Source organism: Mytilus galloprovincialis, chromosome 6 (genome assembly GCF_965363235.1).
Source record: "Mytilus galloprovincialis chromosome 6, xbMytGall1.hap1.1, whole genome shotgun sequence".
NCBI lineage: Eukaryota > Metazoa > Mollusca > Bivalvia > Mytilida > Mytilidae > Mytilus > Mytilus galloprovincialis.
The window spans coordinates 96,553,468-96,577,915 of record NC_134843.1 but is presented as its reverse complement, the minus strand read 5'-3'; the positions used below and the strand labels follow the sequence as shown (position 1 = coordinate 96,577,915).

At 31.5% G+C, this 24,448-nt stretch overlaps 1 protein-coding gene across 1 annotated transcript in view; it reads right to left on the bottom strand.

Annotated features, from left to right (window-relative positions):
• The window catches only part of LOC143080850 (uncharacterized), a 57,909-nt gene extending 33,904 nt beyond the window's left edge, over positions 1–24,005 (bottom strand). Inside the window, 1 exon segment of the mRNA XM_076256918.1 lies at positions 23,957–24,005. The gene's annotated coding sequence lies outside the window, so the exon portion shown is untranslated.
• Positions 24,006–24,448: the final 443 nt, after the last annotated feature.

Sequence of the window (24,448 nt, the reverse complement as noted above, 5' to 3'; positions counted from 1 at the left end):
TTATCACTATCATTCATTAAGTTTTGAAGTGTAACTAATTATTGGAATTATCCATTTTTTCACTTTGCTAACCCTAAATTGATCCCAGTATAGATTGTACAGATAATATATGACTAATCTGGACAGGTTGTTGCCACTTATGTTTAATTAAACAAAATGTCAATTGCTTTAAACAGAGTTAAACAGGTACATTTCAACAGTGTGACATAGAATAAATTTAGTAAATAATGATCCAGGTTGACACAAAGGTTTACTATTTAAATTACAATAAACAGATCGGGGAATCTCATGCGTATTATTTTCGTAACAGATTCAGCAACAAGTGAAATTGAACCAAAGGTATTGTTTAGGGTACATTTTGGGGAAAATATGGTTGATTATGTAGGGAATCTCTGGAGCATGACCAGAGCAGGTCCCATCTTAGGCAGTCAGTGACTCAGTGGGCCCCCTTATAAAAATGTCTGGATCATCCACTGAGGAAGCCTGGTAAAAGAGTGATCAGGGGGTATACAAAAACAAGGTTACAAAACATATAGAACAGGAGTGAGAAAGATACATAATACTATATAATATATTATTACAAATTAATATTATTCTTCTTATTCCTAATTCCAAATATATGGAGATTTTTCAAGATGATGATTTCTTGATAAATTTTTCCACCAATTTTCTGTGATAACAATGAAACAGAGCATCAACCCCTCCCTTAGATTAGAGAAATGTTTCAACAAAAATTATGTCTTGACATACAATTTGTTCCAGAAATCCTATATTGAACAATGTCTCACGATTGTCCACGCCTATGACCTGACAATATGGACCTGCCAGATGTCTGAGAATCTCAAGAGTTTAGTAAGACAATAACATGAAACACAGCTGTTGATTGCTTGGCAATCTTCCTATCGGCTAACAAGTTTACAACAATTACTGCCGATTCACATAAACAATATCATCTTTCTTCTAAATTACTCCACAATATATTAAAGAAACAGAAATTTATGGTTTTTGAGTATTTGGACTATTTATTAAATAGTTTGAAGCAACTTAATACCCCACATCGTTCAGTTATGCTCTGTAAGAAAAGTAATGGTTCTGAATACATAAAAAATCATGTTTGATGGGAGGTCAACATGTTCCCATGTACTTCAGCTTCAAGAGCATTGCATTTCTACACTATTTAGCTCGGTATTCATCATTTTCAAGTAAGATCTAATTATCTTCCTATTGTATACATCTAACCTTTAAAGGATGCTTGTGTAAGTATATTGCCCAGTTAATATTTCATCTAGATTCCATCTTATTTCCAAAAATTCAAAATACAATATATAGTTCATTTTAAATGGTAGCTTTTGTCCATTGATAGCTTTTTATATTTTACAATAAATGAGTTTTTCTACTCAAAAGGATGACATATTTTACATGATATGAACTCAAAAGACTCCCAAGTTACATACATGTACTATACGATTTACTATTATTCGTTGGATACATTATTTTTTGGTCAATTTAGAGGTACAAGTGAACCATGAATTTAAATTTTCAATGAATTGCAAATGTCTTTTTTGGTTGAATGCAAAATTTGTAAAAAGCATAAAATCAAGAATCCTTAAAATTACAATTATTCCTGAATGCAAGAAAGTTGGTACCCACAAAAAAAATAAGCAGTAGTTTGGTCTAACACTAATGAATGAACATGTAGTAAATATATAGCATAGAACATAATAGTGTTAGTAAAATATTAACAAGAAATCAAACAAGTTTACATAACTAAAACCATTACATACTCCTAATAACATAAATGGGCCTAAGTACTGCTTAATCATGTTAATTAGTTCTGGCAATTATTGTCATGAGTCAGTCATTATACATGTAGCATGACATGCTTTTGAAACTCACTATTCATGTATTCAATAACTATTTTGTCTACAGAGGGTTCAAAATGAAGTCTTTTCATCTATATCATTCCATACCAGTTTATATATGTAACACTCCCAACTGTGTCCTTTCCCCCAAATGTGTCAGATTCCCCCAAACGTGTCGGAATCCCTCCATAATATTCAATATTCGTGTCCAATTTCATAACCGTAAACCCCCAAACGTGTCCAATAATTGTTATTCACCAAAATGTGCCCATATTACACGCCAGAACGTCTCACATCTTTTAGCGCTTATACATGCATGTCCCAAATTAATAACATGTACAGCAATTCTGTAATGGGGGACACAGTTGGCGAAGTGGTCATTTATTAGCATTAGTTTGTTCAATGCCAATTGTTACTAATTAGCATAAAAAAATATTGCAAATTTAATCTGTAACATATAAATTGACTTTTAGCTGAAATTGATTATTGTCCAGTTGCAAGTGTTTCATGCTCATTTAGAGCGAACATACATATAGTTCTTGTACTGATGAATTAATTGTTTAATATGTAATTAATTTTTTTGTACTAGTAAACTCCATTGATGTCTTTTATATTAATCCAAATATTGTACTTTTTTTCAGTAGAATTGACTTCCTTTCTTTCAACAGTTCTGATATTTTAAAAGCTCTTAAAATCATAAACTGGTTATCAGGTTTTTCAATAAATTTAAGGTTTCGAACATTACTAAAGACACACGAACAAGAGACATAATGTCCAGTGCCAAATATTTAATGCATTATTTGAAAGATATCATGTTAGCAATAAACACATTTGTCATTTGGGGGCTTTTTATAGCTGACTATGCCGTAAGAACTTTTCTCATTGTTGAATGCAGTATGACCTATACTAGTAGCTTTTAATTTCTGTGTCATTTGCAATCATACCACATTTTTTTAATTCTACTGTAGATAAGTTCTTTTATTATACCAGGAATTTAAGATTGGACCTTAATTCAAACGGTGATTCGGGATTAACACTAGTTGGGATTTTAATTTTTCTTTTTAGTAAAACCCCGAGTTTTTTATGACTTCAGTAAGAAACGTGTAAAGAATGGGACATTCTCCCTACACAAGGTGTCTGATATAATATTTAATATTTAAAATACTGACACAAATGTTAATTCAAGTAAAAAAAAAAATAGACGGGGATTGGACACGTTTGGTTTTTTTTTTTTTTAAATGGACACTTTTCAGCGTTTATACAAATGACAAGCTTTGGCGCTGTTTTACAACCAGACATGTTTTGCAGTTCAGTGATGTCGATGTGGACACGTTTGGGGAGGGGGGGGGGGGGGAGGACAGGTTTCGAAGTGTTACATATATATATTAATGTATTCTGTGCTGAAGTTAAATTTTCTTTACATCAATCTGTTTACAAATACTCTATCTTCCAAAAAAAATCCATATAAGTAATCAAGGATTTAAGACAGGATCAGCGGTGGATTCAGGTTGTGGCAGAGATCATGTTGATTGTGAAGCTCCATCCCCTACCCTCTTTTAATTGAAACAAGAATGTGTCAATAGTACACGGATGCCCCACTCATGCTATCATTTCTACAATGTTTAATGAACATGTGTTCTAAGTTTCTAGTTGACTGGACTTCAACTTCATCAAAAACTACCTTGACCAAAATTTTCAACCTGAAGCGAGACAGACAGATGGACAAATGAATGGACGGACTGAAGGACGAACTTACATATGCACAGACCAGAAAACATAATGCCCTTCGACTATCGTAGGTTGGGCATAAAAAACAATTTCAGGCATTGCTTTCAATAATTCCACCCTATTTGTACTATAACAACCAATTACACTCCCTTTCCTTGAACCCTGGATCAAAAATTGAGTATAAATGTAGCAAATTCAAAATAAGGTGAATAAAAACTATGTGAATACATACCCTTCTTCTGTCATTATTAACATCACACTAAATATCCAATTTAACACATGTTGAAGTGAATATCTAACACATGTAACACATCCATTTTTAAAGTTTCATCTCAAATAAACTTTTTGAGAGAGAAAAAACATTCACAAAGCTACTAAAACATTAACTGTAACATGTTTAAAATGTTGTGTATAGAAACCATTTAAAAATGGCTGCAAAATACGAACATTTTACCTCATCAACCCTTCATTCATACTTTGATCAAGTTTTACTAGGTTAAGTGTTTTCCTTTGTACTGTAATTGTTTTACATCCGTAATGCTCTTCAGATTTTAACATGTTTTGTAGCATTATAATTCAGATCAGTTATCAAACTCCATAAGGATTTCAAATTCTGTACCCCAAAAGTTTTTGATCAATCACAAAGTACAAAGTATAATCCATTCATCATTTTTATATTTATATAAATCCATCTAAATCATCGAAATTATTTCTATAATCCATTGATAATTAATCTTTAATGATATTAGTCAAAGAAGGAAGAGAATTGGTCATCCAACAATTATTCACCTTGTGATTACTTGTACCAATAAAACTAAATCTCATTATATAATGTAATCCAAAAACATAAATACATCTTCCACTTTCATCTAAGAAAACCAATCTGATTCTGTTGTAAATTGTAATTAAGATTCCAAATATAACAAAATAATTGTTATACCATTATATAGATAGTGAGAAATTATTTAATCAGAAGAGTTGTAAAAAACCTTGTGAATTTTCTCAAAAAATCAAGAAATAATTTCTGTGAGCATTCCAGCAAATGAATGTATATATTAGCAATAGGGCATGGTAGCACATGTGTTGTTAATCACAAACTGGGGTAATCATATTAATACATTGCCAGGAAATCATTTTAACATTTGCTTCAAAATCAATATATAATTATCTAAGAGAAGTATTTTGAGTAATTAGCTGTTTTACAGACACACCATTTCTTCTCTACTTCTGTTGTGACCACAATGGTTACAAAGATGCCATTTATTTACAAAGTCAAACTAAATGCACGGTGATTTAGGCATGTTAAAAAATGTATGAGCTTCATAATATTGTAAGGAAGGCATAATTATTTCAGTGAGTTGAGACTTAAAAGTAAGTAAAGTAAAACTATCCAGTGGCAGATTCAGGGGGATGTAGTGTGGAAGGCACCCTTTGATCGCCAAAAAGTCATGAATAGCATAGGGTAATATTGTCTAAAAATATTAACACCTTGCTTCTGTTCAGCATATATGATATTCAGTTATTGGGAATGTTGTTCCCCCTTTGAAAATTCTTGGGTCACTCTTGTTATCCCATTTTTCCCTTATCCTGCTCAAGGGTAAACTTGAGAATGGAAATGGGGAATGTGTCAAAGAGACAACAACCCGACCATAGAAAAAACAACAGCAGAAGGTCACCAACAGGTCTTCAATGTAGCAAGAAATTCCCGCACCCGGAGGCGTCCTTCAGCTGGCGCCTAAACAAATATATACTAGTTCAGTGATAATGAACGCCATACTAAACTCCAAATTGTACACAAGAAACTAAAATTAAAATAATACAAGACTAATAAAGGCCAGAGGCTCCTGACTTGGGACAGGCGCAAAAATGCAGCGGGGTTAAACATGTTTATGAGATCTCAACCCTCCCCCTATACCTCTAGCCAATGTAGAAAAGTAAACGCATAACAATACGCACATTAAAATTCAGTTCAAGAGAAGTCAGAGTCTGATGTCAGAAGATGTAACCAAAGAAAATAAACAAAATGACAATAATACATAAATAACAACAGACTACTAGCAGTTAACTGACATGCCAACTCCAGACTTCAATTAAACTGATTGAAAGATTATGATTTCATCATATGAATATCAGGCACAATCCTTCCCGTTAAGGTTTAGTATCATACCATCATAACATATATGAGAAGAACATAACGCGTGTCATACCAACAACTGCTTTTTTAATAAAAGTGTTTAGTTCCGATGCAAAGACCCTATAAGTGAATCAATATTAACGCCAAAATATGCAATCTTTAATGACCTGACAACAGTATTGTAACTATATCCCTTCTTAATAAGTCTATTTAAAAAAGGTTTTGTTAGTTTCTGAGGTGAGTACTGACAGTGACAAGGGAACGTCAACATCTAACTAGAGGCTCTAAAGAGCCTGTGTCGCTCACCTTGGTCTATGTGAATATTAAACAAAGGAAGCAGATGGATTCATGACAAAATTGTGTTTTGGTCATGGTGATGTGTTTGTACATCTTACTTTACTGAACATTCTTGCTGCTTACAATTATCTCTATCTATAATGAACTTGGCCCAGTAGTTTCAGTGGAAAATGTTAGTAAAAATTTACAAATTTTATGAAAATTGTTAAATATTGACTATAAAGGACAATAACTCCTTAGGGGGTCAATTGACCATTTCAGTCATGTTGACTTATTTGTAAATCTTACTTTGCTGAACATTATTGCTGTTTACAGTTTATCTTTATCTATAATAATATTCAAGATAATAACCAAACGAAGCAAAATTTCCTTAAAATTACCAATTCAGGGGCAGCAACCCAACAACAGGTTGTCGGATTCATTTGAAAATTTCAAGACAGATAAATCTTGACCTGATAAACAAATTTACCCCAGTCAGATTTGCTCTAAATGCTTTGGTTTTTGAGTTATAAGCCAAAAACTGCATTTTACCCTTATGTTCTATTTTTAGCCATGATGGCCATCTTGGTTGGTATGCCGGTTCACCGAACACATTTTTTAAACTAGATACCCCAATGATGATTGTGGCCAAGTTTGGTTTAATTTGGCCCAGTAGTTTCAGAGGAGAAGATTTTTGTAAAAGTTAACGCCGACGGATGACAGACGCCGGACGCAAAGTGATTGGAAAAGCTCACTTGGCCCTTTGGGCCAGGTGAGCAAAAAATGGATAATTAACGATAGGAAATGAAAAATCATCTCTGTTATCATAAATTTTAGTACATGTATTAAGCTTTCCTTTAGTGAATACACCTCCTTCCCATCTTACCAGAAAGTCTCACTTTTCAGGGATATAATCTGGTATGACCAGAGATACAGTGCTTCTTCAATATAATTGACCAAAACCCTACACATCTTTTCATTTATACTGGATTAGAAACCTACTCAATATTTGCTTGTATCACCTTTTCTTTGAACTGAACACTGTAGTTAATTCATCCAAGACTGTAACAGGTACTTGTTGTCAATTTATAAGTCAGGTAAAGACTTAGCATTGATCTCAATTCTCAATGTATCTTCACCATACTGGTGATACTGGACAGGAGGGAAGGGTCACATGTATGGCCAATGTTTAGCCAATTTATTTGTTTTCACAATCTTCATGGTTTACATGTCTGGTTACACACAAATCTTAGACCTGTTTCCCTTCACAAGTGATGCTGGCACCACCACAAAAACAATGCCTTGTAGGTTATCAACCTTTTTGTTATAACATACACACTGATAATTGATCTGTAGACAGACTCAATACAATATAACACAAGGTGTGTATCACGATAATGCAGGGGTTAAATACATGTAACATTCAAAACAAAACACCAGTCAATATGCCAACCATGTAAGACCATCATGGGTAGTCAAGGAAGTTTTAAAAAACTTGTCGTTGCAGTCAACACATAGTCAAGATTAAGATGGGGAATTTGTATGAATTTCATAAAATAAAAGGTTCACAAATGAAGTAATTACAGTCAAGATTATAAGAGAACTAATTTGATTTTCATACAATGGTTTTGAAATGGACTAACTGATAAATTATACAATCTTCCCGAACCATGAGGTTACTTGAATCTTACCTGTTATACCTGGTAGATTTACTAATTGTTGGTGATCTGTCAGTCTTACACAAAAGTATAACCCAAAGTTGTTCTAACATCTCCACATAGGCCATAAAACAATTAACTGGTTCCCCAATTGTTTTCAAATTCTCATTTCACAATCTGCTCATATCCTCATGTTTTCATCCATTGATATCAATATTTGTTAACATGATCTTTAATATTTCAGGAATTCTAATACACTTTTCCATCACAAAACACACTATTTTGTACTTTCAAAAGAATAAACATGATAAAAAGTGTTATTCAGTCAATAAATTATATCTTTTGTCCATAAGCATTTTCAATTTCCTTCAAAATAATTCTTGAAAGCAACATTAGATTCCATATTGTAGAAGCATCCTTTCCAAAGTAAAATCAAAGACTATATGGAATTTCTTGGATGTTGATATTGATTTACATCTGAATCAACTTTAAATGGATCGTTTCTCCCACTGGTGAGTAATGACCAATATCCTCCATAAAACAACACAAAATACAAAATACTGACATGGCTTCATTATCATCAATTATTGACCATGGATGAGTCAATCAGCTGATACAGGTACACAAAGCAGGTGCTTGCATGTGTACATGCTTAATACTGGTCAGACCAACTGTTCAGGGAAGAAAACACTGCAGATCTGAGATAACAATTCTGTGGAGGATCAAATAGTAATTATCCTCAGTAAATAAACATTATATTGATTTCATAGGTTTCAATAAAATATTAATAAATGGCATAATGAACAAACATGATTTCAGGGTTTCCCAAAAATCTAGGTTGCATTTTAGCGTTAGAGATCAAAATGTCCATATGCCTATCCTAATACAGTGTCTGTTCCCCTTTGAAATAATCAATATAGCTGTGAAAAGAATTGTTAAGAAATGTTAAGTGGCTCATGTTTTACCAGTTGACAGGAAGAATGACCTCAGACTGAGTCACAATTGATGAAGGAAAACACTGCACTTTTTTAAGGATTTCTAATCAATAATTACGTAAAAGGATACCTTAAGCCTTATAATTGATGTAAGATTAAATCAGTCTGCAGGGGATATTCCATCACCATTCTCCCACTCAGATGTCAAAACTTTTCTTTGGAATTATCATCATGGGTATGATTATTTCCTATATTCTTATTTAAAAAAAAAATAATTGTGTATATGGTAATTTTTTGTTTATACAAATATGTAATGGTAATTTTTTGTTAATACAAATGTAAATAAAAAGCATAATATTTTTGTAAACTGTAAATGTTTATTAGTAATTAGTTTTTTTTCGTGTTTTTAAAAGTTTATGAAATTCAAATATTTTTTTTTGTAAGATCTTTTGTTGCAAAATTATATAAATCATATTCCATTCTTAATAATCTTGCATTTTTATCTTACAGCAGGTAAAATTATGTTTCCATGGAGAATGTGGACAATAACCTGATGACTCAATATAAACACAGATCCAGGAACAAATCAATGTCTGATTATCAGGTGTTCTATCATATGTAACATAAACCGGTTAATTAAATGTCCTCCATGTTAATTAGAGATCAGAAGTCACATAGGTCTGATATTCTCTAATAATTGGCTTCTGATTTGTGGTGTTCTCAAGCCTGTTATTAAGTTAGATGTGACTCCTAAGTCTCACATTGTCTCATTAACTCATAATAAATGGTTTCTGATGGAGGATGCTGATCTTCAGTCTGACTAGAAGCTGTAATTACAGTTCTATAAAATTGTCCTCTGATTGGAGGTCAAGAGTTCCTGGAATGATCACAGACGTAATTACATTTGTAAAAGTTCAACTAATGAGGCATGAAAGTTCAATCAGAAATGGTAGCATGTTCAGAAATGGTTATGTTGTTATAAACTGGTTTAAGTAACGTATGGCTAATTATTGTTTAAATAATTCTGATTGTATGATTAAACAAATTTCCTTATAATAAAGTTTCTGAATCAAACTTGTCATTGTGTTTGTTTCATCCCATCTACTCATTTAAGGAAAACTCCCTCAATAAGTCAGTTCAAGTAAGTAAGTTCTCTCGTCTACTTCATTTAAGGAAAACTCCATATATAAATTAGTTTAAGTTCTCTTTAATATCAATAGCTAAGGACTCCCTGATATATTAAAGGCCTACTAAGTGATTAATCGAATTCAGACCTAGTGTATAGTCATTTATAAGAAACATGAAAGCATCCTGCATATTTTGCATACAATAAATCCTCCGTTGCAGGCAGAAGAAATGAAAGTTTAAAAGCTATTTCAGGATGACAAAGTAAAAGACCGAGAGAAATTAATCCTACATGAAAGACTTCTGCATATCTATCTATTCTACCCAGAGACATAATATTTCATAATTATTTGTGATGGAATCAATACCACTTTAGAACTATATGTTACCTAAGCCTTGTTATTTTTTGTTAATCCAAAAATTATAGTAAATATAGAATGACAGTGTTCTGCTGTAAATGTCCCCTGGTAAAAGTACAAGAAATATCAATTAATAAAGTGTACAATTAGCCCACCCTTGTCTGGACATTATGGTGCTATTTGAGAATCCATTCTGGGAATCCCTTATCAATTATGGAAAGTTAGCCATGTCAAATACAGTAGGAAAATTCAATTACAAACACCATATAATTTAATTATAATATAATATTATTGGTTATAACTTAATTGTTATTGATTATATGTGCTAATAAATAAAGGATGGTTAATATAGGGGTAAATGCCCCCATTAATAAAAAAAAGTTTATGTTAAAAATACCCATGGGCAAAAATGCTTTATGCAAATAATGCAAAATTATAATTCACTACTGCATGTATAAGGTATAACAGCTAAAGAAATGCCACAATTTACTTAAAGACACAATATTTCAGACAGGTTTAATAATTATAAGTGACAGAATCAATATCAACTCAATACCAACGCTTTGGCGCTTATAATCAGCTGTTTTCATTTGGAATTAAAATAATATGTAGGAGGCATATTATCTAGACAGAATCAGCTGATGTTTGCTAAAGATGGAATAATATAAAATATCAATATATAATAACCTATAATTTAAGTCATTACATGACATAATATTGCAAAATATAACAAATTATTAAAAAAGGACCAGAGAACCTAAACAACATTCAAAAGAAGGAGAAAGTAATGGATAATATATACAAATGATTAGTTGATGCTGATGATGGCTGACAATTAAATTTCTGGTGGAAATGATTAAAAAGAAAGGGAAATGAAAAAGCAGGAAAGTATAACAAAAAGAATGGTCACCCTGAAATGTCTTGCCTACATTACTGTATAATGTTTAAAGTCAGGAGTATAGAGGTTTTACTACAAGGAATTCCATAAACTTTTCATTATCAATGATCCTCGTAAATGAGGTCAAGGTCAGATGACATGTTCACCTTACAGTCATTCCATAAGATCGGATAAAAGCGTCAGATAATCAGACCTAGTTACCAAAACCAAACATTGATCATTGAACCATTAAAATGAGGTCAATATTAAAATAAGAAGATGTGGTAGAATGAACAATGAAAATGAGGTCAAGCTAGCAACTATGACCTTGACCTTGCAAGGTCTTCAACTCTTAATGAGGTTTCTTGAAACCAAGACTATATGATCAAATTCAAGTTTATTCTCTGATGCTGTGATCTAAATTCTTTAATATAGTGATTTTTACATTTAAATTAAGTACTTTCCTTGATAAACATTTTTCAAAGACAGACAATGTAACTGTATCTTTGCAATGTTGGTGATAGCTCTAACATTAATATGTTTTTCATTCAATTAAAAAGACGAGCTTTCTCATGAAATTTAGTCCCTCCTATGGTGTATCTACAAATACCCAACACTTTTTAATTTGGCAACTATAACATATTGGGTGTCTTACTCTTAATTTTAACATCAGTTATAAATGTTATATCTGCACTGAAGTTAACCTCTCCATTCAAATTCAATCAAGAGTTCCTCCCTCCTCTTAACAAATAGAACTCTTTTATCATAACTTCTGGAATCATTACTATGATATCCCATCAAATCAGAGTTCTCTACTAGTAAAATGTCATGATATTTTTTGGGAGAAAATGCCTGAAATTCATAAATATATCGAAAGCGATCATCACATAGTTCAACTCTTTAAATAAGTCAATCAACATTTGAACATAATTGATTAAATATGCCCTGGAAAAACAGTTGTCCTGAGAATGAAGATGTATATCAAAATAAATGTAACATTGAAATATAAAACTTTTTTTGTAATTCTTCCCTGCTGTTGTGGTATTGATATAACCTTGACTGAAACACTATACTTTACCAACATTGAAAAGATAAAATTACATTATCTATCTTTGAACAATGTCTTCTTTAGCATGTATTGGTTTCTCAATAAAAACAGCTGATTTAGGCTGAAATTTTACCACAATTTGCACTTAAACTAAAAATGCAAACTTATTAAACATTTTTCCATTAAATTGGTTTATATGACATATATGATTTATAATAGAAAGATTGCAACAATTAACTGGGTATACTTTTGATTAAGTTTGGGCTACATGGAATGAAAAACTAATCATTTCCAAGTCAGTAAAGTATGAAATGATCTATAACCAACAAAAAGGTTTCTATCATTACAACTCTCAGTTAATCTACCATCCATCAAATATTTCTAATATTTACACTGGCAAATCATTTTGCCTTCGTTAATGAAGATCACTTATACCCCCACATATAACACTGTCTTGTCTATTTCAAGTTCTATAATCCACGAAGAAATATCTTTGTCCCAAATTTTAACTTACTGTAAATTCAGAAATTATTACTTGCATTTATTATTGTGATCTTGTCATTTTGGCTAATTTTATTTTTGCGATATTGAGAAAAATCCTAATTACAGTGACTTGACTGTAAGTGTTGCTATCCACCAATTGCAATTCATTCAAAATTTTGACCAAATTGCAATTTGTTTTATTAAACCAAATTGTTCAACTGGTCAGAAATTTGAACCAACTGCTGTAGAAAACCACAGTCAAGACTGAAAGTGCAAGGTGATAAAATAAAACATACTTACAATCCTATAAGACTTTAACTCCACTTTATTGATGGTATTTTTAAATCAGTCTATCAATCTGTATAGTTATATTATAGCCATTACCATACTAAAGGTGAACTGTTTTATTTTTAATTGCTATAAAAATGTCCAAACTAAGCTTTTATATAGTTTTTCTTTCGAAAAGTATTCTATATTCATAAGAATCACACATTATGTGAATAAAAACATTTCATATTCAGTAAAATATTTGTGAAATTGCAATATGTTTGTAGGAAGGGGAGATAATCTTTTTTGGTTTCAAAAAATCTTTATTCAAAAGAATAGTATTTTAGGTTATCTCCACAAGGAAACTTATCAATAGCATATTGTTATTTCACACATATTTTACTGAATATATGATGTATTATTTTAAATGATATATGATTCTTATAAATATAAAATCCTTTTCAAAAGAAAAACTATATAAAAGCTTAGTTTGGACATTTTTATAGCAATTAAAAATAAAAAGGATTTTATATTTATAAGAATCATATATCATTTAAAATAATACATCATATATTCAGTAAAATATGTGTGAAATAACAATATGCTATTGATAAGTTTCCTTGTGGAGATAACCTAAAATACTATTCTTTTGAATAAAGATTTTTTGAAACCAAAAAAGATTATCTCCCCTTCCTACAAACATATTGCAATTTCACAAATATTTTACTGAATATGAAATGTTTTTATTCACATAATGTGTGATTCTTATGAATATAGAATACTTTTCGAAAGAAAAACTATATAAAAGCTTAGTTTGGACATTTTTATAGCAATTAAAAATAAAACAGTTCACCTTTAGTATGGTAATGGCTATAATATAACTATACAGATTGATAGACTGATTTAGTAATACCATCAATAAAGTGGAGTTAAAGTCTTATAGGATTGTAAGTATATTTTATTTTATCACCTTGCACTTTCACATTTTGACTGAACAATTTGTTCAATATTCTGACCAGTTGAACAATTTGATTTTATAAAACAAATTGCAATTTGGTCAAAATTTTGAATGAGTTGCAATTGGTGGATAGCAACACTAACAGTCAAGTCACTGTAATTCATATAAAGAATTTATTTGGATTACAATCCTGTCGAATTTTTAGCAATAATTTCTGAATTTACAATAATTGAAGTATAAATAACTATTAAAAGATTCCTTCAAGATTATTCCATTTAAACTGCCCTAAGCATAAAATTTTAACTTTTTCACCACCCTTCCCCTCTCTAGCAAACGAAGATTGCTGATAAAAAGAATGAGTGTTGTTAAAATTAGAGGTTCATACTCGTGGTCTTGCTAACATTAGCAACTGGTTATTTAAATCGATTTGTCACTCTTATTATCTTAATAGAACAGTCTATTTTTTTCCATTTAATATTTCTTAAATGGATTTTTCTGAATTTAACATTAGAATTTCCTGGTTTGAAGTTTCCTCATGGTACAAGATTAAGTACTTTTTTCCAGTGATATCAAACATGGCTACTGTATTGTCAGAGAAGAAGTTTATTTACTGATAAAAACTTATCAAGTAACAGAAAACTTGTTGATTACTAGAAAATCTTTACTGCCTTCAGATAAATGAGTCAAATAGTACTGATAATTTCAATGGTTGCTGAAGGAACTTTTACACAAAGTTTCAAAAATGCAATAGCAGATCCCATGGTATGCGTGGTTATCTCCCCTTCTTGTGACATAAAATTTGTGCATTTTTGTTCAGTTATTTTATTTCTGGAAACTGGGTTCCCTTTTTCCTTTTTGACCATTCTTTTTCTCTCTTTATTGGAAGTCCTGGGTCAATGTACAAGTGTGCTGTTTGGTCAGTGGCAGTTTGGTTCATCTACAGTATGACAAGCCAATATGGTAGTTATTTTAAACCCCACAACTTGCAGGTGCGTTTGATTCTAAACTTAAATGACTATGACTGCAGTTTTTCTCTGCCATAGGAAATAGCACTCTATATCACCATACAAGAGTCTGAGTCTAGAAAAGTTGTGAATTAAAATAATAAAGACTATCAAAGATCTGTCATTAATATGAAAGTCAAATATACAAAAAGCATGTGAAGATATGATAAACAAGAAAGTGTCCATGAAGATATGATAAACAAGAAAGTGTCCATAGTACAAGAATGCCCGACTCACACTACATTTTCTAGTTTAGTGGACTGTGAAATTGGGGTCAGAACTCTAATTTGGAATTAAATTAGAAAGATCATATCATATAGAATGTGTGCTCTCAGTTTCAAGTTGATTGGACTTCAACTTTATCAAAAGCTACCTTGACCAAAACTGAAGTGGGACAGACAGATGGACAAACAAACAAACGAACGAACTAACAGACACACCGATCGAAAACCATAATGGCTCTAGGTAGGACATAAAGACACCTATTTTATTTCAGAATTAACTAACTAAAGCTGGGACATACACATTAACATTCATTCTAGATTTGTCCCTTTCATAGTTTACTTTCTATATCTAGTTATCTTGTTACTTTCTATATCTAGTTATCTTGTTACTTTCTATATCTAGTTATCTTGTTACTTTATATATCTAGTTATTTGGTTACTTTATATATCTAGTTATTTGGTTACTTTATATATCTAGTTATTTTGTTACTTTATATATCTAGTAAAATAACATCTTCTAAAATTCTGTTTCATGACTATTGATATATATACAACTTTCTTTCTTAGTCTGAAGTGGAAATGATCAAATCTAATATACATGTGTATTCATTGTAGAATTAAATGTACTCATAAAGGAATAGCCAACAAAATCCTTAAGACCCAGGACATGAACATAATTTCCTTGACTGAGGTACTTATTCAGTTAATAAGATCTTTAAAACTTTGAGGTAAAATATGCAATTACTAAAAATAATGTTCAAGTGTCAAAAGTGAATACTAGCAGATCAAATTCCTTGGATTGTTAAAATTATTACTTACATCATTTATATTCTATTTGAAATATGTAACATCTAAATTACAACATTCTATTAACAAACAACATACATTCTAACATCAAGAGTATCAAATTTTACCTTTGTTTAAAGTTTCAGACTATTCCAAATAATTGTATAATTTGTGTACACAACTTGAACTTCCTGCCAGTGTGTATTAGATCAGCTGATCTGTGTTTACAAGATAACATCAAGATCAGACTGCTTCCCTTATAGTTCATTAAATAAAGTCTCTGCCAAACCATTATAGGTCGGTGCCAAACATACAAAAATATAAATTGTAGTAATAAAAAAAAAAATATTTTCTGTTAATTGTTTAGTAGGAATCCAAGTGTTATATATTTATGTTTAAACATATGGTTAAAGACTTTATATAAATGAATGCTACTGAAGTTCTGTTCACCATTAATTTTATTATACCTATTCCAAAAATAAAATAGCAAAATTATATAGAAGGGGCTGTTGAACTTTCTATCTGCCTTTGCGCTAATATTTATAGAATAAAAGAAAGAGCTCAATAAATACTGCTGATTAAGACACTTTTTTGGATTATTAATTTTTGATCATTTCCTGGATATATATATCTATCCATGAAAGATAAAATAGGGCATGACTTACCCGGTACTGTTTGCTTACCGGCAAACAGATTGATGAACTCATGGACAAAGTTATAACTGTATGCACTCTTTCAAAATTCACACCCTTTACCAAAAGATGAAATATGATTTTTGTTCTTTATTGTCAATCAAACCATTGACAACAGTTTCTGCTATCATGTTACGCAGATTTTGTCTGTTATTCAGATTGGTATTGCAATACAATAGATACAACAGATCTTCATGTGTGCTACAAGTTTCATCTGGTGTTCAGATAGTCGGTTATAGGATATCCTTAATATGATGAAACTGACCTTATCATAAAATCTTAAGGTTGACTTCAGTAGATCTTGAACCATGAAAATGAAGAAAAGGATAACAGCATAACTTTTAATAAGCAATTGTGAATTGTCTTAAGTTTTTCCACCTTTTGGAATACTATGTTTTATGAAAACTTAATGCTGTCAAGATCAGATAAGCAGACATATCTTAATTTTAAAACTTTTGTAGCAGTCTAGATAAACATCACTGTCACAGGCAGACTTGGGGAAAATTTGGTTGATTATATAGTGAATTACTGAAGAATGACTGACTAGGCCCCCTCCTAGGCAATCAGTGGGCCCCACTTCTTAAAATATCTGGATCCCACACTGACTGTAACAATTAGCACTTCCTTTCCCTTCTTGCAATGTGTGTGATTTTTGTCCAATAACAATACAGTTTATTATGAATTAAACAAAATAATCTTAAACTTAACAGTTCTGCCAAAAAGGGGGACCACCTCTTTTATTTTCGACAAAAAAATGTGTTTATAAGTACCTTTTTCCTGATTCTATACAGCCCATTTTAATTTTGATAAGTCCCCTCCATCTACCCCTTTAGAACATTTTTGATCAATACACACAACCCAGTCCTTTTCTTATGTATATTACTTGCCGTGATTACTGACAAGTGGCAGCCAATAAAATGAGATAATGTAATATTATAAATCTATCTGTGATATAACCACTTACACCTTCTGTACTCAGATACAGTGTCTCACAGTAATCTAACATTGATCAAAATCATCCAAACAAGATAGTCACATGATTCAAAATAATTAAACAAATCTTACATGAACAGAATGTGTTACTCCTTAATTTCCTCCTGTTTAGAGTAAAAAGTTATCCTCTAACTTGTTTTTGAGTAAAGAGTACAAAATGCTAACCTAGAACCATTTGTTTATGCACACACATCAATGATTCACATATATTGATACATCTGTAACAGTAACTGGGAAATGTTCCAATAATCTGTATTTATTGAAGGGTGCATCATATCAACAAACTAACCAAATTACTTCCGTTTATCTTCAACTTATAATTGGTAAATCAGGTAATAGTGTTTGAGAAATCAGGATGGTTAAAGAAACATCATGAATTAATAAAAATTTCTCGAAAACACATTTTTACTTTCACCAAAATAAATCTAAATTACTTCACATGCTAAAAAAAACAATACAACAAACTGTTCATATTTATAGTAGTGGGTGTTGCTAGTTACTCATATTAACAATATCACTCACCGTGCAAATCTAATACACTTTTATAAATGACCATCCATATATTACGACTCTGAGACTACATTGCATTAAAGATAGTTGCAAACAAAAAAAGTTTCCAAAGGGTTTAACATGTTTAATGGAAACCCAAGTAATATCACTGCCATCTGGCATCTGATCAAGACAAAATCAGGAGAATTTATAACGGGTCTACACCAATATTAATCACTTCTGAAATGGCTTTGAATTGGAGTTTCAGAGGAGTTGGCATTTTAAAATCAAGAATTGAAGTATTTCTCTGGAATATCCATGATGGAATGACATTATATTTTTGATAACCTTCAAGACATTCAGCCAATCATATCTGGAAAATTTGGTTTAGATCCTAAATGGAGAAAAGGAGCATATATGTGATTGCACAAAGGATACAATGGGAATGAACCTGTGTGACATTACATTTGTTCTGTTTAATGAAAAGCAAAAGACAACCAGTCAATTGCAAGGTTACCTACTAATGGAAACTTTGCCAAAGACTATTATATAAGCAAATTAATACGTTTCAAACAATTGCCTTCAAACTAATTAGTTAGGGTATCAGTCAGTCTCAAATTATTTTTTTTCTAACATTTACCAAATATACACTTAATCAATTCTGGTATTGAACCCAGAGTTTTTGAAAAACAGTTCCTAATAAAATTAACATAAACTGTTATCACAGAGATATATCTCGCCTTTTTGTAATTTTCATTATGCAAATGTTGAAATCAAAATAGCAATACTTAAATATCTTACCCAAGTTATGCAAATATTCAAAGTCAATGAACCATGACTGAGTTACAATCTCCATGTAAATGAGATGTGCAAATGCTAATACAACTGCATTTAAACTACCATTGACTTATTATAAGTCGTTCCCAAACCTAAATACAAAAATTAACTTGTAAACTATGAAAAAGTTTCAAAGTCAATGAAGCATGAAGAGGGGGTAGGGTCATATAATCTCCATGGAAACAATAATTGAAAATGTAAATAAATTTGCGTACCAAATACCATTGATTTAACATTAGCAGTTCATCTTAAACTGATCTAATCACAAACTAATTCATGTAAACTAAGATAATTTTCAAAGTCTATGACTGCATGTGACTGAGGGGGGGGGGGGGGGTTCACCATAAACTGACCTTATTACAAACTTATACATGTAAAAAAGGCAAAAGTTTCGAAGTCAATAGACCATGACTGAGGGGGCAGGGCCAAATAATCTCCATGGAAATGAGATGTGTCAATGCTTTTACAACTGCATACCAAATATGATTGACCTACCACTTGTGGATCACCATAAACTAGACCTAATCACAAACTAATACATTGTTGACGCCATCGCCGCCGTCGCCAACACCGGAAACAGCATACCTATGTCTCGCTTTTTGACTCCGTCAAGACGAGACAATAAAACTGACCACTTGTAATAATAACTTATATACAAATGCATGGTTTGGTCTCATAGCATCATATCAGCTGAAAAAGTCAAATAAATCATAGATCATACACAGCTTCTACTGTAGTGAATCATTCTCATATTTTCTATCATAATATTTTTAACCCAAAATTAACACTTTCTAAAAAATAACCATGCCACAGAAACAGACAAACAGCAAAGTAATTACATACAGATTACACAATTATCTTCTTATCTAATTAAATGTAATGAGATATTTTGTATCTTATCAGGATAACCATGTGATTAAAGCATCATTTTTTAACAGTCTAAATACTTCAAGATATAACATATCATTTCACATCTAGTAACTACCCTAAGGTGATTACAATTACTTAATATCTAAACAAACAACATGTGGATACTACAGGTACTCCCTGTTATATGATACAGTTAACCTTAGACTTAATATCTAAACAAACAACATGTGGATACTACAGGTACTCCCTGATATATGATACAGTTAACCTTAGACTTAGAGCGCATTTGTTTCTAACCTAAACGATGTAAACGATTACGCACGTAGTCGTTTAATCCATTTGTTTCTTACATTTTTTGGTCAACGTTGACATCGTTCACATAAACGATGTATGCGCAAAATAGTCGCGTTGTCGTTGATCGTTTATCGTTGAGACGTGTAAACGATAAATTTGTTTCTGCATCTGTCGTTTAGATAATTACGAGCACGTGTTGTTTTCACAAAGTCCTGGTTATTTATTTCCCGCACTTTTACCTGTTTGTTTACAGTGCGTGAGTGTAATCTATTTCTGTCTGACTACGTGGGGTCGATAAAGTTTATTAAACGATGTATTTGTTTCTAGCAGCTTAACGTTTACTAAACGATAGTCATCGATGACAAAATTTCGGGTTAGAAACAAATGCACTCTTAATATCTAAACAAACAACATGTGGATACTACAGGTACTCCCTGTTATATGATACAGTTAACCTTAGACTTAATATCTAAACAAACAACATGTGGATACTACAGGTACTCCCTGATATATGATACAGTTAACCTTAGACTGAATGATCACACATGGAATCTTTACTCAGATTCAAGCATGCCTTCCATGAGTCTAGTAGGTCAGTATACAATTATAAGTACGTACAAAGACATGCAATGGACAAAGTAAGATAACATTTACCTATCATCATGATCATGGTCCAATATCCAAAATCAAAATATATGGTAAGATTGAGTATATCAAAGAACCCCAAGTATTTAATGTTAGATGAAATCAAACAAAGTTTAATTTTTAACGAATCCTTTTGACCAAAGTGTGGACCAATTTAATAATGGGACCTATAATCCAAAATATAAGTACATTAAAACACATTTTTTATCAGAGAACCTTCTATATCTAATTTTGAACCAACTTGAAAACAGGGTTGGCAAAGTATTACCCGCCCAGGAATTCCCGGGCTGGGCAATACTCTCAGAAATGGGGAATACTTGGCATTACTGGGCAATATGATTTTTTTAAGCTTATTTTAACACAAAATAGTAAAGTCTTGGTGTAGGATATTTGCGCTTTTTTATTTGGACACTTGTGCTTCAAAACATAGGACATTTGCGCTTTTTTTAAAGGACATTAGCTCTTTTTACATATGACATTTGCGCTTTTGCAATATTTGGATGTTATGACTTCCCTCCTCTTTTCTGGGGTTAGGTCCAGCAGGATTGTAATTTCCTCAGACTTTCCAGTCAACACAATAAATACAAGGGGAAAATAGTTCCCATTTTTAAATCCATGACTCAGTCTGGTATAAAGCTGATATAAAAATTTTAGGCAATGTTCCGTCCGTTTGTGAGTGAATATGTTCATTTTTCTGACTTAAAATATTAGTATTCCCATTATTTAAAAAAAAACTATTTTTGCTTTATATTTACAGTTTTATCAATCCCGACAAACAAAAAAGGTTATATATATCTTGAATATATAACATTTGTGTTTGATCACTGAATACTCTATAAAATTCAGACAAGTATTTAATATTACCCAGTATTGCCCAGTATTACCCACTAAAACCCGGGTTTTCCCAGTATTTCCCAATGGGCTGGGCAATACTCATAAAACCCAGGTTTTCGCCAACCCTGCTTGAAAACCAGGCACAAATTCAACAAGAGGCTGTCAGAGCCATAGCATTGAAACCAGATTTTTTAACATCTATTTGTGTCCTGGCATTTTAAATATCAAAAGAACTATAACTCATGAACAGCAAAAGTGACAATTGTCAATATTGAACTTGACCTCCATTTTGTCATCAGTAACAATAAATTAAAAGACGATAAGCTTTGGTATAGTGTTTATGAGTTAAAGAACAGACACAACTGGAAAGATCGTTTTTCAATCTTTCAAGAACCATAACTCCTGAACAGTGCAAGTGAAAATCATCAATATTGAATATGAACTCGTCCTCCATGTTTTCATCAGTAACAACATATTTAAATTTGAAAAGCTTTGGTTGAAAGGTTCATGAGTTAATGCACAGACACTATTTGGCAGCTGTTAACCACCGGACGGGATGCCAGTCGGCCGTACATCCCAAACTCAATAACGTATTTTTTCCTTTTAGAAATCAAGTTAAAAACCAAAATACATGTTTGTCGGCCTTCAGCTGTTCTTTTTTCAGTGACAACCACTGATTGGAAGCCATCTTCCAAATCAGTGGTTGTCACTGTCTTCAGGGAGGTTTATATATATATAAAATTTGTGCAGCCTTATAATGGTATGACTTAGTTCTGATTGTTCTGAGAGGATTAAAATAATCTCCAGAAAAAAACCTTCATTAGTGAAAGAAACAAACATCAGTATAAATGAAATTGGTTATTATTGAGAACATCTTTCGGGTAATTAAGTAGAAATCTTTGATTAATCCAATTTTAAATATGTTTCAAATGTTTGTGCTTTATATTGTTATTAAAACCTTCTATAAAAAAGAGATGGGCTATGCACTAGTGCTGCTTTCTTAGGCTTACACTTTTGGCTAAATGTGTCTTAGCCATTCAAACACATCTATACTGTCAAAACAAATATTTTTGTCTGTAGGACTATAAGCTATGTAACAAAGTAGAGAAAGTGACTACCCCAAAAAAACAAAAAAGTTATAGATTAAAATTTAAATCATTGTTTAAATAGAAGTTGAGGTTCTAATTATGGTATAAAATGCCTGTGACTTTATCTAGACAATAACGTTGAGTGTTTTACATCCATAAGATGACGACCCACAATACATAAAATGGGTAAGATTTTGTGTTCCATTTTGTAGATATATTTTGAGACAGTACTCAATATCACTGGGTAAAGGTAACAAGTACTCAATGAGTAATTCTTCACCTTGTTAATATCCTTAGTATATGGATTTTTCATATTGAATTTGTATAAAAATTAGAATTCAAGATACAGTCATGTATAGTATGATCGCAAGTGAGACATCTATCTACCAAAGACCAAATGAAGTAGATTTAAATAACTATAGGTAACAGTATGGCCTTCAACAATTAGCAAAACTAATACTGTATAAGATATATATAAAATGCATCGACATGAAAAGATGCAATTCAATTCAAAGGTGAACAGCCAGATTAATGTCCTAAACCATCAAAAAATTACTTGTATATTGAAATACTATCAACTTTTTTTAAGTACAGTCATGACAGTGCATTTTTTGGTATTTTCAAAAACATTTTAATTTTTTTACATATATTTTACATACGTAGGCATATAAAATTATTAAAGATTTGTATTTTTTCAACAGTTTTATTTGTGAATTATCTTTACCAATGAAATTCACAAAACTCACAAATCACAATGAATTAATATACCATAGTTTTTTAAATATATGTCTGAAGGGAGACAACTTGTCCACAATTTACATTATCATGTACAGAGATACTTCAAAAATTGTTTAATCAAGGGTGCAAAGATTCAGTTTGCCCATAAAGGTTGTATTTCTGTTAATAATGAGTCTTTTATAGACAACTCAATTTCCCTTCAGAACTCCTGTTACAGCTGAAAACGTTACACTTTTATTATGAAGTTTGTAAAAAATGTATCATAGAATGAAAGTTTATATGCAAAACCATTTTTTTCAAAGGTCAAAACATAGGGCTGTGCAGCATATTTTCAACATGTATATGCCTTAACCTTCTCAGAGTTTAAAATCTTTACTACTCCTCCATTCTCTAAAGGCCTGACTAAGGGTCGTCCTCAGAAATCAATTTAGCCTCTAACTATGTGTATTTATACTAGAAACATTCTCAGGTTGAGTCTCTATGAAATGAAGCATAAAGATGTATATTTCGGAACCAGTTCATAAACAAAACAAAACAAAATATGTATGAATATAAAATTTCTCCCAAAAAGAGGCTGGGTTTACTTAAAAAGTGCAACCTATAACGTAAAAGACATAAATATCAGCAAAGAGTTTTCTGTTTGTGGAAATGATTTAAACGAGTTTTATTTACGTCAAAATGCATGTGAATATCATGGCTACAGGTGTTAGTGAGCTTTACCTTCAAGCTTACATGTGGAGTAAAAAACTTACCTTGTACATTTTGCCATGTCAAGCAGTCTGATGTGGGTACTCTTCCATGATCATTTTCTTTGATTATTTACCAATCTGTAAAAAAAATTACAAATTGTAACAGGTCAGTTGAACTATTATTAGAAAATCTAGTCTATAGTGGGGGATCAGTTTTCTATGAAATTCAGGAACCAGTTGGTAAACAATTTTCAATTTACAAGGGGGTTCAATTTTCCATGGCTGAGCTGGTTGGAATATTTTCCATGGTTGGAATATATTGTCTAAAACATTTTATTCCTACCATTGTAACCAAGTACTTATTTATACATTTACTACTATAGATAACATACATGTAACTAATATAGATAAATGTTTTTATCTGCACTGGTACCTGTATATATATGTTAAGCACTTGTACATATGTTTTAAAAGTAGCAAATTTTCATGACACCACAACTTTACCTTCAACATATTCGTGTGACTCTTTTCTGATTACCCATGTAGATGTAGATT